This window comes from Falco biarmicus, chromosome 3 (genome assembly GCF_023638135.1).
Source record: "Falco biarmicus isolate bFalBia1 chromosome 3, bFalBia1.pri, whole genome shotgun sequence".
Lineage (NCBI taxonomy): Eukaryota > Metazoa > Chordata > Aves > Falconiformes > Falconidae > Falco > Falco biarmicus.
The window spans coordinates 121,820,715-121,833,483 of record NC_079290.1 but is presented as its reverse complement, the minus strand read 5'-3'; the positions used below and the strand labels follow the sequence as shown (position 1 = coordinate 121,833,483).

At 57.3% G+C, this 12,769-nt stretch overlaps 1 protein-coding gene and 2 long non-coding RNA genes across 3 annotated transcripts in view; all 3 read left to right on the top strand.

Moving 5' to 3' along the window:
* The first annotated feature begins 621 nt into the window (after positions 1-621).
* On the top strand, positions 622-3,849 carry LOC130146934 (uncharacterized). The gene is made up of 3 exons (XR_008821048.1): positions 622-964; positions 2,334-2,440; positions 3,601-3,849. It is a non-coding gene; the product is annotated as an uncharacterized LOC130146934 (long non-coding RNA).
* A 4,727-nt stretch (positions 3,850-8,576) lies between these two features.
* LOC130145394 (uncharacterized) lies at positions 8,577-9,925 on the top strand. Its single transcript, XR_008820531.1, has 3 exons — positions 8,577-9,223; positions 9,328-9,465; positions 9,748-9,925. It is a non-coding gene; the product is annotated as an uncharacterized LOC130145394 (long non-coding RNA).
* A 1,039-nt stretch (positions 9,926-10,964) lies between these two features.
* LOC130145389 (endoplasmic reticulum-Golgi intermediate compartment protein 3-like) overlaps positions 10,965-12,769 on the top strand; it is a 74,475-nt gene continuing 72,670 nt past the window's right edge. Inside the window, exon 1 of the transcript XR_008820523.1 lies at positions 10,965-11,013. The gene's annotated coding sequence lies outside the window, so the exon portion shown is untranslated. The remainder of the gene's footprint in view (positions 11,014-12,769) is intronic.

Sequence of the window (12,769 nt, the reverse complement as noted above, 5' to 3'; positions counted from 1 at the left end):
TGATGGCCCCTGCCTCTTGTTGTGCCCCGGTAATTCCTCTGGGGAAGGCGTTGGGCTCTGACTGCAGCGCACCCCGACTCCCTCCTGACCCCTGCGAGACGTGATCGGTGTTTGCCTTCCTCCCCTTTCACAGGGCCTCGGCTGTTGCGTGCAGAGAAGCTGTCAGCCTTGTGAGAGAGCATGCAGCCGGCAAGCGCATCGTGGTGCTTCGGTACCGAGCTGAGGCCGCAGGCGTCCGTCTTTTGTTTGCGAAAAGGGATCGCGAGGAAAGGTGCTGACATTGGAGGGGGAAAGGTGGCGGGGAGAACAGGTAGGAGGCAGCTCTTTCAACCGGTTTTAGGCTTAACTCCTGTGTTCCTGAGCAAGGTTCTGGGCTTCGAGGGGTTTGCTTTTGGCTTTTTGCCTTCAGCGCGTCCTCCGTCACCGCTGTCGGCGTGCGCTGAGCTGCTGCTTAGGGAACTGTGGCGATACAGACCGTGTGCGTGCCAACTGTCCTCCAGGCTATAGCTGTATTCTACCCTAAAAAAAGCTTTCCGTAATGCTATGCTTCCGTTAGGACGCAATTTTCTCGAGTTCCCCCCACCTCAGGGTGATTTTCCCACACCCCTAACCCCAACCCCTAAGCCCACCTGCAACACCCCGTTTTCTCCTAGGCTTTTAGGAGTGGCCTGAGAGGTGCTTGCAGGGTATTCCATTTTGCCTTAGACAGCTTAGGAGACCAACCACATGCCTGGAGATCTGTATCTATCCTTAGGCTCCTAGTGGGATTCACACAAAACCAGTATGTGTGGGCACGTTCTCCTAGCAGCTCGGTGTCTTTTTGCTGTTGCAGAGGTGATTTCCAGGCGGAGCTGACCAGTGGGGTTCTCTGGCTGAGGGGAAGACCAGCAGTCAGCTGGTGGATGTGCTTCTGGAAGAAATAGCAACGGGAGCTCTAAGAGAGGGAAATGGCTTCCCTGCATGGGTATGTGGAAGCTTTCTTCACTGCTTGTTTCCACTGAGATTAATTGGTAATAAATACCCATTAGGAAGGTGGGAGAATTACTTTCGTGGCCGGTGTCTTCAATATTCACCTTCTTCTTAGTGTAAACACTGAAAACTTTAAAGCCAGGGAAACTCAGGTGCACTAGAAAAGCTGAAACGGTGAGCATACTGAAGACATAGCTGAAGTAGCCACACTTTACAATGATGCCACGTGAACCACCGGACATGCAGGTATTTCTAGTGGGCTCGAGCCCCTGCTAATGCTGCGCTCTACGGCCAAGCCAAAGTAACAGCTTCCTGCTGCTGAAAAGCCTCATCCTCCTCCCCTCTCCCTGCCCCGGTACTGGTGGCCGTGACCGGGAAGTGTCCAGCAGAGCAGTATTTGGGTTTTCCCGGGTTACTTCTCTGCTGACGAGATTAATGCAGACAAGCGCCAGAATGACTAAGTAGCAAGACTACATTGTAAGGAATGACTGCTTCTTGTGGCATGAGGAAGTTCATTCAACTCACAATGTCCCATTGCACCGTACCCCAGCACATGGGGGAAGCAGGCAATGATACAGGGACAAGGAAGCGTTGCAAGAATTCTTCACGTCATACTAAGCACGACTGTATCCAGAGGTTCTCTCTGGGATAGAGTAGCATTTCTTTGATCCTTCGACATCTTTTCCTCAGCCTTTCCAGAAGCTTGAGCCGGTTTCCCTGCCATTCCTGAAAGGTATTTCCAAGGAAGATCTTTCCTTTTCTGGTTTTGTTGGGCAGAACCTCTCAGAGAGTCCCATTTTTTTTCCACCCTGGAGCACTCGAGACAAGTTGCAAAGGTGCTGACAGATGTGTTTTGTAGTACTGCGAGACCCACGTAAAAGACCTATCCCTAATATAATCCCTAAATCCCTAAAACAAATGTAATCGTTAATTAAATCTCTAATCCCTAAAACTTAAGTAACGTCAGTTTAATTCTTTGCATAAGGATAAGTTGTCAATGAGGTCTTCAGTGCTGTACCTGCTTGCATCAACTAGTTCTTGGATTGGCTCTTTCCTTTTCAGGAGAATGGGATTAAATTAGGGATTAAATTAGTTTTATAAGACTAGCTAGGTTTATCAGACTAACAAAGCTGGAGTGCCCACCACAAGCTCTAACACCTGAAGGCCCTCTGCAGACAATGGCAGTGCAAGCTTGTGCCTTTTCTGTGATGGGAGTTTTTCCCATATTCTTTCTCTCTATTTCCACTTTTCACGTGGAAATTCCATTTCTCGGAGAGCCGCGTTATTTTCGTGCACGTTGAGAGGCAGCTCCTGTGCAGACCGGAACACATGTTCGGTGCTAACACAGCTGTAATTTCTTTCAGGAGGAGGCGGGGAGCGCTGAAGCTTTCGTGGCCAAGCCCCGGAGCCAGGATGTCAGGGGGAAGCAGGAGTATCTGAGCCAGCTGAAGAACAAGCTGGGAGATCTACTGTAAGTATGGAGGGAAGGGGCTGATGGGGACAGTAGCTCAGGACCGCGCGTGCAGAGGGAACCCCGCAGTGGACGCAGTGTGCGTGGCCAGCGCAGGCCTCCCTGCGCTACAGGGCTGTGCCCGTTGCAGTGAATGCCGAGACCTGGCTGAGCCCGGCTCTGCGGAACACTGCGAGCAGCAGTCCCCGACCCAAAGAACTTTGGCGTGGCAGACAGCGAGCAGAGATCAGTTGTACCACTAATCCCCTTCGGTACAGTGCTCCTCTGTCGCGACGGAGGGAAGACACAGTCAATCAATATGAGTGATCAGCAGACTTCGTTTATTGTGCCTTACAGTCACCTTTTATGCCTTGTTATAATTAGCTCATACGTATTACAAAAGTTAAGCTCATTATTGGTGAGTTGCCTAAATATCAAGCCCACCCCTAGTTTCTCTTCTGTAGTTATCTGTTCCCACCTGCAACATTCTTTTCCCACCGAAATCTTCCTGTTATTGTGTAACAAGAACAGCCAAAGGCAGCGTATTTGTGCTTTACTTCAGATAAGCTGAGAGCGATGCGCATTTTTGTCCAGCCAGCTAGACTATGTTTATGTGAACTTTTCCAGCTAGCCAGTTATCCACACTCCTCAGCTCTCCAAAAATAGCGGTAAAATCCTGTACGTCTTCAGAGACTGGTTCTGAGGAGTGGGAAGAGCAAATAGGACTGACAACGGGTGCAAATCTGAGAAATAATTCCACCTCAAAACAAGAGGCAATTACTGCATTGAAAAAAAGTCTGGTGCCACACCGAGCACCGAGGAGAACGCCAGAGGTGGGCAGGTGCCTGTGAAGTGAAATCCTGTCCAACGTGGGCGCTGGATTAGCAAGAAGTACAGTTCTGTAATAAGGGATATCAATGCACAATAGAGTGAAATTAAGGTCTTCCCAGGTTATCATGAATCTAAGATTTCTTAACTTCCGGTCAGTTTGACGTTTAGCATTCACCAGTCTTTATTGCACATGTGTTTAACAACGGGATGCTAGTAGAGGCAGGGATGACTGTATCAAAAGACATCTCTGCTCTGCATTTCGGGCAACATGGATTCTCAGTGTGACACAAGTAAGTAAATGTTCTTTTCACATACCACAACGTAATGGTGACTGTGTTGTTTTGGAACAGAGAGGGGAAGGCAGATGATCTGAAGACTGCTTTCTGTGCGATTGATCCCGGTATCGACGATCAGACGCTAGATACCTACGTTGACCTGCCGGATCAAGAAGATGTGCCTGTGGAAACTGCACTCGAGAGGCTGCTTGCTGGATATGCGAGACGAGTAGGGCCCTCGCCCAGGGAGGGAAGCACGACAGGCTTTGGAGGGGAGGAAGGAGACTTCCAATAATAAGAACAAATGGACTGTTTGATCTACGGGTTTGGGTGCCAAGCCGAGAGTTGGAGTTACTGCGTTAAATACTTCTTCCCATGGCATATGGAGGTACAGCTCGTAAGAGCTGAGTGGGCGGGCTAGCTTGAGCTATCGGAAGCACTTTCATCTTAAGCAGCACAGCACTCCGAGACAATTTTACAGCCTCTGCAGAGTCATTTTAGCTCAGCAAGACCTGTGGTGGGAGGCTGCCTGATCCCCAGAGAGAGGCTTCACACCCCCGGGGCGCCGAGGCACTTCAGGGTGTCAGGCGCTCTGCTTGGTGACACAAGAGCTGTGCTCCACAGCCATTGCTGGAACCTGAGAAGCCACCGTCAGGCTCCAGGCTGCAGCGTGGCTGCTTTGGCCCTTGGCCCTTACGGTCCCTTGTCTCAAAGAAAGAGGGTTTCAAAGATTCCTTTGCAAAATAAGGTGCCGGTTGCAAGCAAAAGGTGAGGTCAGCCCACACGAAGTCTGCTATCGTGTCTGTCCCCGAGGAGACTTTTGTCTGGGTGTGGCTGCTGTTGTCCAGTATGAAATCACTCAACAGACGTTCAAGTGCTGCCCCACGAGTAGATTTAACCAAACTCTGAGCTGCAAAAGTCATCCAAGCATAGAAAAACTGAAATCTGTCCCTTGCTGCGAGGAAGGCACCACGTGCCCTTTGGTAACTTTACTCAGTCGTCCCTACTCATAGTGTCCGCTTTGCCCTGCACATAGCCCTCTCTAGGGAGGGGAGGGAGGATTCTGGAAACAAAAAAGACTGTAGGAAAACAGCTCTGCTGTGGTCATGCCTGAATTGCCGAGTAACTGGAGCAAACCTGAGAAGCAAAACCCTTTCTTTTTCTTGCGATGTAGGCATATGAAAAGTAGAAAGGGGTAAGCTGAAATCCAAAGACACCTTCCTGATAAAGCACTAGTTTTGTAAACTTGCCAAAACTGATTGCATTTGTAAAGCAGGAAGGCACCGTAGCTGGTGTGACACAGCATGTACCACCCAGAGGTACGAGGCCCTGGGGCTTTCTGCCTTAATACTCGAACCTGGTGCCAGGCACTTCCAACACAAGTCACAAAATAGCAGGAAAGGACCTCCACCAACCGGGCGGCTGCAGTACCCAATTATATTTCGCTAGATGGCAGCAGCGCTCCACCAACAGGGCCGGCTGCAGTACCCATTTATATTTCGCTAGATGGCAGCAGCGCTCCAACTATCGGGCAGCGCATGCGCAGAAACGACGTGACGCCAAAGGGGCGGGGCTTCCGGCCTCGTACGTATGGGCTACGCATACGGCCCCGGAAGGCGGGTTCATTTCCGGCCCGCGCGGCGCGCTGGAGTGGCTGTGGGGGTGCGGAGCCTTCGCCGGGAACCTGGAAGAGTTTCGGGCCGGGACGTGCGGCGGCGCGCTGGGTGAGCGCTCGGGCTGAAGGGCGGCCGGGGGCCGGCGGGCAGCGGCCGAGTCGGGGGGATGTGGCGGCCCGGCGCTCGGCCGCGGCAGGGAGCGCCTGGTGCCGGCGGCGGGCGGGCTGAGGCAGGCGGGCGGCCCGGCCCGGGACCGGCGGGGCTGCCGCCGGTTCTCGTCTCCCCGGCAGGGACGGTGGTCAGCGGGCTCCTCACGGGGCTGCCCTTTTTTGGGTGTTTTTTTTTTTTTTTTTTTTTTCTCTCGGAGCCGCGCCGCTACCTCGGCGAGGAGCGGCGGCGGGGCGGCCCCGGTGCTCGCTCGTGGCGGCGGCGCCCGGGAGAGGGGTCGGCCCGCGCCGCCCCGCCGCCCACCCGCCGCCGCCTGCGGGCTGCCCGGGCAGCCGCCGCAGCCCTGCGCGGGGCTTTGTCTTTCCCCCAGCCGCTGGCCTGAGCCGTGGCAGCCGGCTGGGGCTGCCGGCCCCCGCGGGCCGCAGAGAGGCTGCCTCGGGGCCTGCGGTAACGCTGTCGCGGGGGGTGGGGGGGGTGGGGGGGTGGGGTGGGGGCGGGTGTGTGTGGCTCAGGAGCCTCTTCCCGCCCCTGCGAGCGGGCCAGAGCAAGAAAAGGCAGCCGGCAGCGGAATCCCCAGCCGTCGCCCCCGACTGCTGCTTTCTCCGCAAGCCTTTTAACTGCCGGGGAGGGCTGGGAGGCAGCGGCAGCTCAGGTGTCTGGCTGATCTTGTGTCGTGACAGTCAGCTCCGGGGCCGGAGCAGCCGAGGGGAAGAGGCCTTTTGGTTTGCTTCCCCGCGAAACCGGGGCCTTTTGTTTTCCCTTTGTCCATAGGTTCGTCCGGAAGCGTCCGTCGACAAGTCAAGGGGAGCGGAACCGAAGGTCGCTCGAGATGTTACTTCGCCACGCGTGCCTCGTGCTTGCGAGTCGGACTGCTGACTACGGAGGGATCCCTTTTGTAGCCGCCGAGGGCCCGCGAGGCTCCGTGTGCCCGCCGCTTCCGAGTGCTGCGCTGCGGCTCGGGCAACGGCCGGGGAGGAATTGTCGGTCCCTCGTGGTAACGCAGCCGGGCCTGCTAGGCGCTTAGAGCAGCGCGTCCGGCCGGGCAGTATTGTTTTCCGAGGCTGTAAAGGAGCCCAAGGTATAAACCCGCTTGACGTTTCCGTACGGCGGTGCGCTTTGTCGGAGAGCTGGGCCCTACTGACGGAGCTGGCACAGGGTTCCCGCGGGACTCCGGCTTTGCCCGTCTCGTGGAAAGGCTCCAGAGCCTGCTTGGGAAGCCGCTTGACAAGGCACGGCTTTGCCGTGATTTTTACGCCGGAATTCCGACGGTAACGCCAATGCCACGTGTTAGCCTTTCTCCAGCAGCTCCTCAAAGCAGAGTGAGCCTTAAGAATCGGATTGCCTTTTAACGAAATTCGAAACAAAGCGGCGGGGTGAAGCGGCTGGAAGCGTCCTGCCAGTCTGCCGTGGGTATCGCTGCCGTGCGTGTTACCTGCCTGTCTGCCGATCGCTCCTGCCTCTCGTTGTGGCCCGGTAATTCCTCTGGGGAAGGCGTTGGGCTCTGACCGCAGCGCACCCCGACTCCCTCCTGACCCCGGCGAGACGTGATGGGTGTTTGCCTTCCTCCCCTTTCACAGGGCCTCGGCTGTTGCGTGCAGAGAAGCTGTCAGCCTTGTGAGAGAGCACGCCGCCGGCAAGCGCATCGTGGTGCTTCGGTACCGAGCTGAGGCCGCAGGCGTCCGTCTTTTGTTTGCGAAAAGGGATCGCGAGGAAAGGTGCTGGCCTCGGAGGGGGAGAGGTGGCGGGGGGAACAGGTAGGAGGCAGCTCTTTCAACCGGTTTTAGGCTTAACTCCTGGGTGCCTGAGCACGGTTCTGGGCTTCGGGGGGTTGGCTTTCGGCTTTTCGCCTTCAGCGCGTCCTCCGTCACCGCTGTCGGCGCGCGCTGAGCTGCGGCTCAGGGGACTGCGGCGATACAGGCCGTGTGCGTGCCAGCCGTCCTCGAGGCTAGAGCTGTATTCTGCTTGTTACCCTGATGAAAGCGTTTCTTTTTTTCTAGGGGGCGTTCCCACAAGGCAGTGGTGTGGAGCCGAAGGGGACTGCGATGGAACGGTGACGGAGCCGTTTGGACCGAGTCTTGAAGATAGATCGCTCGGGTTTTTGTCCGAGGAAACTTCGTCTCGAGACGGTCCTATCGCTCGCTGGCAACGTGGTAGGAAACTGCTTTGTTGATCTTGACGGCGCAGTGTGTTGGGAGTATTAAGATTCCTCGAGAGATCAGAAGCGAGTAGGTTGTTTCTCTAAGGGAAAGGGGAATAGGCCTGTATCGTTAAAGGAAAGACTCAGAGTGGGTTTTGTTTCTCTCAAGTACAAAGCGCCCCATCTCAAGGGATTGCAAAGTCTGAAACGATGGTTCAAAAGCAGACTTGTGCTGTTTGCAAAGCGTCGGTTGCACTGCTCAAAGACAAAAGACGCTCACCCGAGAAAGTTTTTGGAAACCGATGTCCGATAGGCACGGGGAAAGAGCTGCAGAGGTTTACGTATCGTCTGTCGAATTCTGTTCTCTTTCGTGCCCTTCCATTTTACGATAAAAACTTTCGTGACCCCTTTTCCCGTTCAGGCACTGTTGCTAGTGTTTTTATAAGGGGGGGAAAAAAAGCGTAAGCCTGGTCTCTCGAGTGATTTTTTTTTTTTTTTTTTTCTTTTTTCTCTCGGAGCCGCGCCGCTACCTCGGCGAGGAGCGGCGGCGGGGCGGCCCCGGTGCTCGCTCGTGGCGGCGGCGCCCGGGAGAGGGGTCGGCCCGCGCCGCCCCGCCGCCCACCCGCCGCCGCCTGCGGGCTGCCCGGGCAGCCGCCGCAGCCCTGCGCGGGGCTTTGTCTTTCCCCCAGCCGCTGGCCTGAGCCGTGGCAGCCGGCTGGGGCTGCCGGCCCCCGCGGGCCGCAGAGAGGCTGCCTCGGGGCCTGCGGTAACGCTGTCGCGGGGTGGGGGGGGGTGGGGGGGGTGTGTGTGGCTCAGGAGCCTCTTCCCGCCCCTGCGAGCGGGCCAGAGCAAGAAAAGGCAGCCGGCAGCGGAATCCCCAGCCGTCGCCCCCGACTGCTGCTTTCTCCGCAAGCCTTTTAACTGCCGGGGAGGGCTGGGAGGCAGCGGCAGCTCAGGTGTCTGGCTGATCTTGTGTCGTGACAGTCAGCTCCGGGGCCGGAGCAGCCGAGGGGAAGAGGCCTTTTGGTTTGCTTCCCCGCGAAACCGGGGCCTTTTGTTTTCCCTTTGTCCCTAGGTTCGTCCGGAAGCGTCCGTCGACAAGTCAAGGGGAGCGGAACCGAAGGTCGCTCGAGATGTTACTTCGCCACGCGTGCCTCGTGCTTGCGAGTCGGACTGCTGACTACGGAGGGATCCCTTTTGTAGCCGCCGAGGGCCCGCGAGGCTCCGTGTGCCCGCCGCTTCCGAGTGCTGCGCTGCGGCTCGGGCAACGGCCGGGGAGGAATTGTCGGTCCCTCGTGGTAACGCAGCCGGGCCTGCTAGGCGCTTAGAGCAGCGCGTCCGGCCGGGCAGTATTGTTTTCCGAGGCTGTAAAGGAGCCCGAGGTATAAACCCGCTTGACGTTTCCGTACGGCGGTGCGCTTTGTCGGAGAGCTGGGCCCTACTGACGGAGCTGGCACAGGGTTCCCGCGGGACTCCGGCTTTGCCCGTCTCGTGGAAAGGCTCCAGAGCCTGCTTGGGAAGCCGCTTGACAAGGCACGGCTTTGCCGTGATTTTTACGCCGGAATTCCGACGGTAACGCCAATGCCACGTGTTAGCCTTTCTCCAGCAGCTCCTCAAAGCAGAGTGAGCCTTAAGAATCGGATTGCCTTTTAACGAAATTCGAAACAAAGCGGCGGGGTGAAGCGGCTGGAAGCGTCCTGCCAGTCTGCCGTGGGTATCGCTGCCGTGCGTGTTACCTGCCTGTCTGCCGATCGCTCCTGCCTCTCGTTGTGGCCCGGTAATTCCTCTGGGGAAGGCGTTGGGCTCTGACCGCAGCGCACCCCGACTCCCTCCTGACCCCGGCGAGACGTGATGGGTGTTTGCCTTCCTCCCCTTTCACAGGGCCTCGGCTGTTGCGTGCAGAGAAGCTGTCAGCCTTGTGAGAGAGCACGCCGCCGGCAAGCGCATCGTGGTGCTTCGGTACCGAGCTGAGGCCGCAGGCGTCCGTCTTTTGTTTGCGAAAAGGGATCGCGAGGAAAGGTGCTGGCCTCGGAGGGGGAGAGGTGGCGGGGGGAACAGGTAGGAGGCAGCTCTTTCAACCGGTTTTAGGCTTAACTCCTGGGTGCCTGAGCACGGTTCTGGGCTTCGGGGGGTTGGCTTTCGGCTTTTCGCCTTCAGCGCGTCCTCCGTCACCGCTGTCGGCGCGCGCTGAGCTGCGGCTCAGGGGACTGCGGCGATACAGGCCGTGTGCGTGCCAGCCGTCCTCAAGGCTAGAGCTGTATTCTGCTTGTTACCCTGATGAAAGCGTTTCTTTTTTTCTAGGGGGCGTTCCCACAAGGCAGTGGTGTGGAGCCGAAGGGGACTGCGATGGAACGGTGACGGAGCCGTTTGGACCGAGTCTTGAAGATAGATCGCTCGGGTTTTTGTCCGAGGAAACTTCGTCTCGAGACGGTCCTATCGCTCGCTGGCAACGTGGTAGGAAACTGCTTTGTTGATCTTGACGGCGCAGTGTGTTGGGAGTATTAAGATTCCTCGAGAGATCAGAAGCGAGTAGGTTGTTTCTCTAAGGGAAAGGGGAATAGGCCTGTATCGTTAAAGGAAAGACTCAGAGTGGGTTTTGTTTCTCTCAAGTACAAAGCGCCCCATCTCAAGGGATTGCAAAGTCTGAAACGATGGTTCAAAAGCAGACTTGTGCTGTTTGCAAAGCGTCTGTTGCACTGCTCAAAGACAAAAGACGCTCACCCGAGAAAGTTTTTGGAAACCGATGTCCGATAGGCACGGGGAAAGAGCTGCAGAGGTTTACGTATCGTCTGTCGAATTCTGTTCTCTTTCGTGCCCTTCCATTTTACGATAAAAACTTTCGTGACCCCTTTTCCCGTTCAGGCACTGTTGCTAGTGTTTTTATAAGGGGGGGAAAAAAAGCGTAAGCCTGGTCTCTCGAGTGATTTTTTTTTTTTTTTTTTTCTTTTTTCTCTCGGAGCCGCGCCGCTACCTCGGCGAGGAGCGGCGGCGGGGCGGCCCCGGTGCTCGCTCGTGGCGGCGGCGCCCGGGAGAGGGGTCGGCCCGCGCCGCCCCGCCGCCCACCCGCCGCCGCCTGCGGGCTGCCCGGGCAGCCGCCGCAGCCCTGCGCGGGGCTTTGTCTTTCCCCCAGCCGCTGGCCTGAGCCGTGGCAGCCGGCTGGGGCTGCCGGCCCCCGCGGGCCGCAGAGAGGCTGCCTCGGGGCCTGCGGTAACGCTGTCGCGGGGTGGGGGGGGGGGTGGGGGGGGGTGTGTGTGGCTCAGGAGCCTCTTCCCGCCCCTGCGAGCGGGCCAGAGCAAGAAAAGGCAGCCGGCAGCGGAATCCCCAGCCGTCGCCCCCGACTGCTGCTTTCTCCGCAAGCCTTTTAACTGCCGGGGAGGGCAGGGAGGCAGCGGCAGCTCAGGTGTCTGGCTGATCTTGTGTCGTGACAGTCAGCTCCGGGGCCGGAGCAGCCGAGGGGAAGAGGCCTTTTGGTTTGCTTCCCCGCGAAACCGGGGCCTTTTGTTTTCCCTTTGTCCCTAGGTTCGTCCGGAAGCGTCCGTCGACAAGTCAAGGGGAGCGGAACCGAAGGTCGCTCGAGATGTTACTTCGCCACGCGTGCCTCGTGCTTGCGAGTCGGACTGCTGACTACGGAGGGATCCCTTTTGTAGCCGCCGAGGGCCCGCGAGGCTCCGTGTGCCCGCCGCTTCCGAGTGCTGCGCTGCGGCTCGGGCAACGGCCGGGGAGGAATTGTCGGTCCCTCGTGGTAACGCAGCCGGGCCTGCTAGGCGCTTAGAGCAGCGCGTCCGGCCGGGCAGTATTGTTTTCCGAGGCTGTAAAGGAGCCCGAGGTATAAACCCGCTTGACGTTTCCGTACGGCGGTGCGCTTTGTCGGAGAGCTGGGCCCTACTGACGGAGCTGGCACAGGGTTCCCGCGGGACTCCGGCTTTGCCCGTCTCGTGGAAAGGCTCCAGAGCCTGCTTGGGAAGCCGCTTGACAAGGCACGGCTTTGCCGTGATTTTTACGCCGGAATTCCGACGGTAACGCCAATGCCACGTGTTAGCCTTTCTCCAGCAGCTCCTCAAAGCAGAGTGAGCCTTAAGAATCGGATTGCCTTTTAACGAAATTCGAAACAAAGCGGCGGGGTGAAGCGGCTGGAAGCGTCCTGCCAGTCTGCCGTGGGTATCGCTGCCGTGCGTGTTACCTGCCTGTCTGCCGATCGCTCCTGCCTCTCGTTGGGGCCCGGTAATTCCTCTGGGGAAGGCGTTGGGCTCTGACCGCAGCGCACCCCGACTCCCTCCTGACCCCGGCGAGACGTGATGGGTGTTTGCCTTCCTCCCCTTTCACAGGGCCTCGGCTGTTGCGTGCAGAGAAGCTGTCAGCCTTGTGAGAGAGCACGCCGCCGGCAAGCGCATCGTGGTGCTTCGGTACCGAGCTGAGGCCGCAGGCGTCCGTCTTTTGTTTGCGAAAAGGGATCGCGAGGAAAGGTGCTGGCCTCGGAGGGGGAGAGGTGGCGGGGGGAACAGGTAGGAGGCAGCTCTTTCAACCGGTTTTAGGCTTAACTCCTGGGTGCCTGAGCACGGTTCTGGGCTTCGGGGGGTTGGCTTTCGGCTTTTCGCCTTCAGCGCGTCCTCCGTCACCGCTGTCGGCGCGCGCTGAGCTGCGGCTCAGGGGACTGCGGCGATACAGGCCGTGTGCGTGCCAGCCGTCCTCGAGGCTAGAGCTGTATTCTGCTTGTTACCCTGATGAAAGCGTTTCTTTTTTTCTAGGGGGCGTTCCCACAAGGCAGTGGTGTGGAGCTGAAGGGGACTGCGATGGAACGGTGACGGAGCCGTTTGGACCGAGTCTTGAAGATAGATCGCTCGGGTTTTTGTCCGAGGAAACTTCGTCTCGAGACGGTCCTATCGCTCGCTGGCAACGTGGTAGGAAACTGCTTTGTTGATCTTGACGGCGCAGTGTGTTGGGAGTATTAAGATTCCTCGAGAGATCAGAAGCGAGTAGGTTGTTTCTCTAAGGGAAAGGGGAATAGGCCTGTATCGTTAAAGGAAAGACTCAGAGTGGGTTTTGTTTCTCTCAAGTACAAAGCGCCCCATCTCAAGGGATTGCAAAGTCTGAAACGATGGTTCAAAAGCAGACTTGTGCTGTTTGCAAAGCGTCTGTTGCACTGCTCAAAGACAAAAGACGCTCACCCGAGAAAGTTTTTGGAAACCGATGTCCGATAGGCACGGGGAAAGAGCTGCAGAGGTTTACGTATCGTCTGTCGAATTCTGTTCTCTTTCGTGCCCTTCCATTTTACGATAAAAACTTTCGTGACCCCTTTTCCCGTTCAGGCACTGTTGCTAGTGTT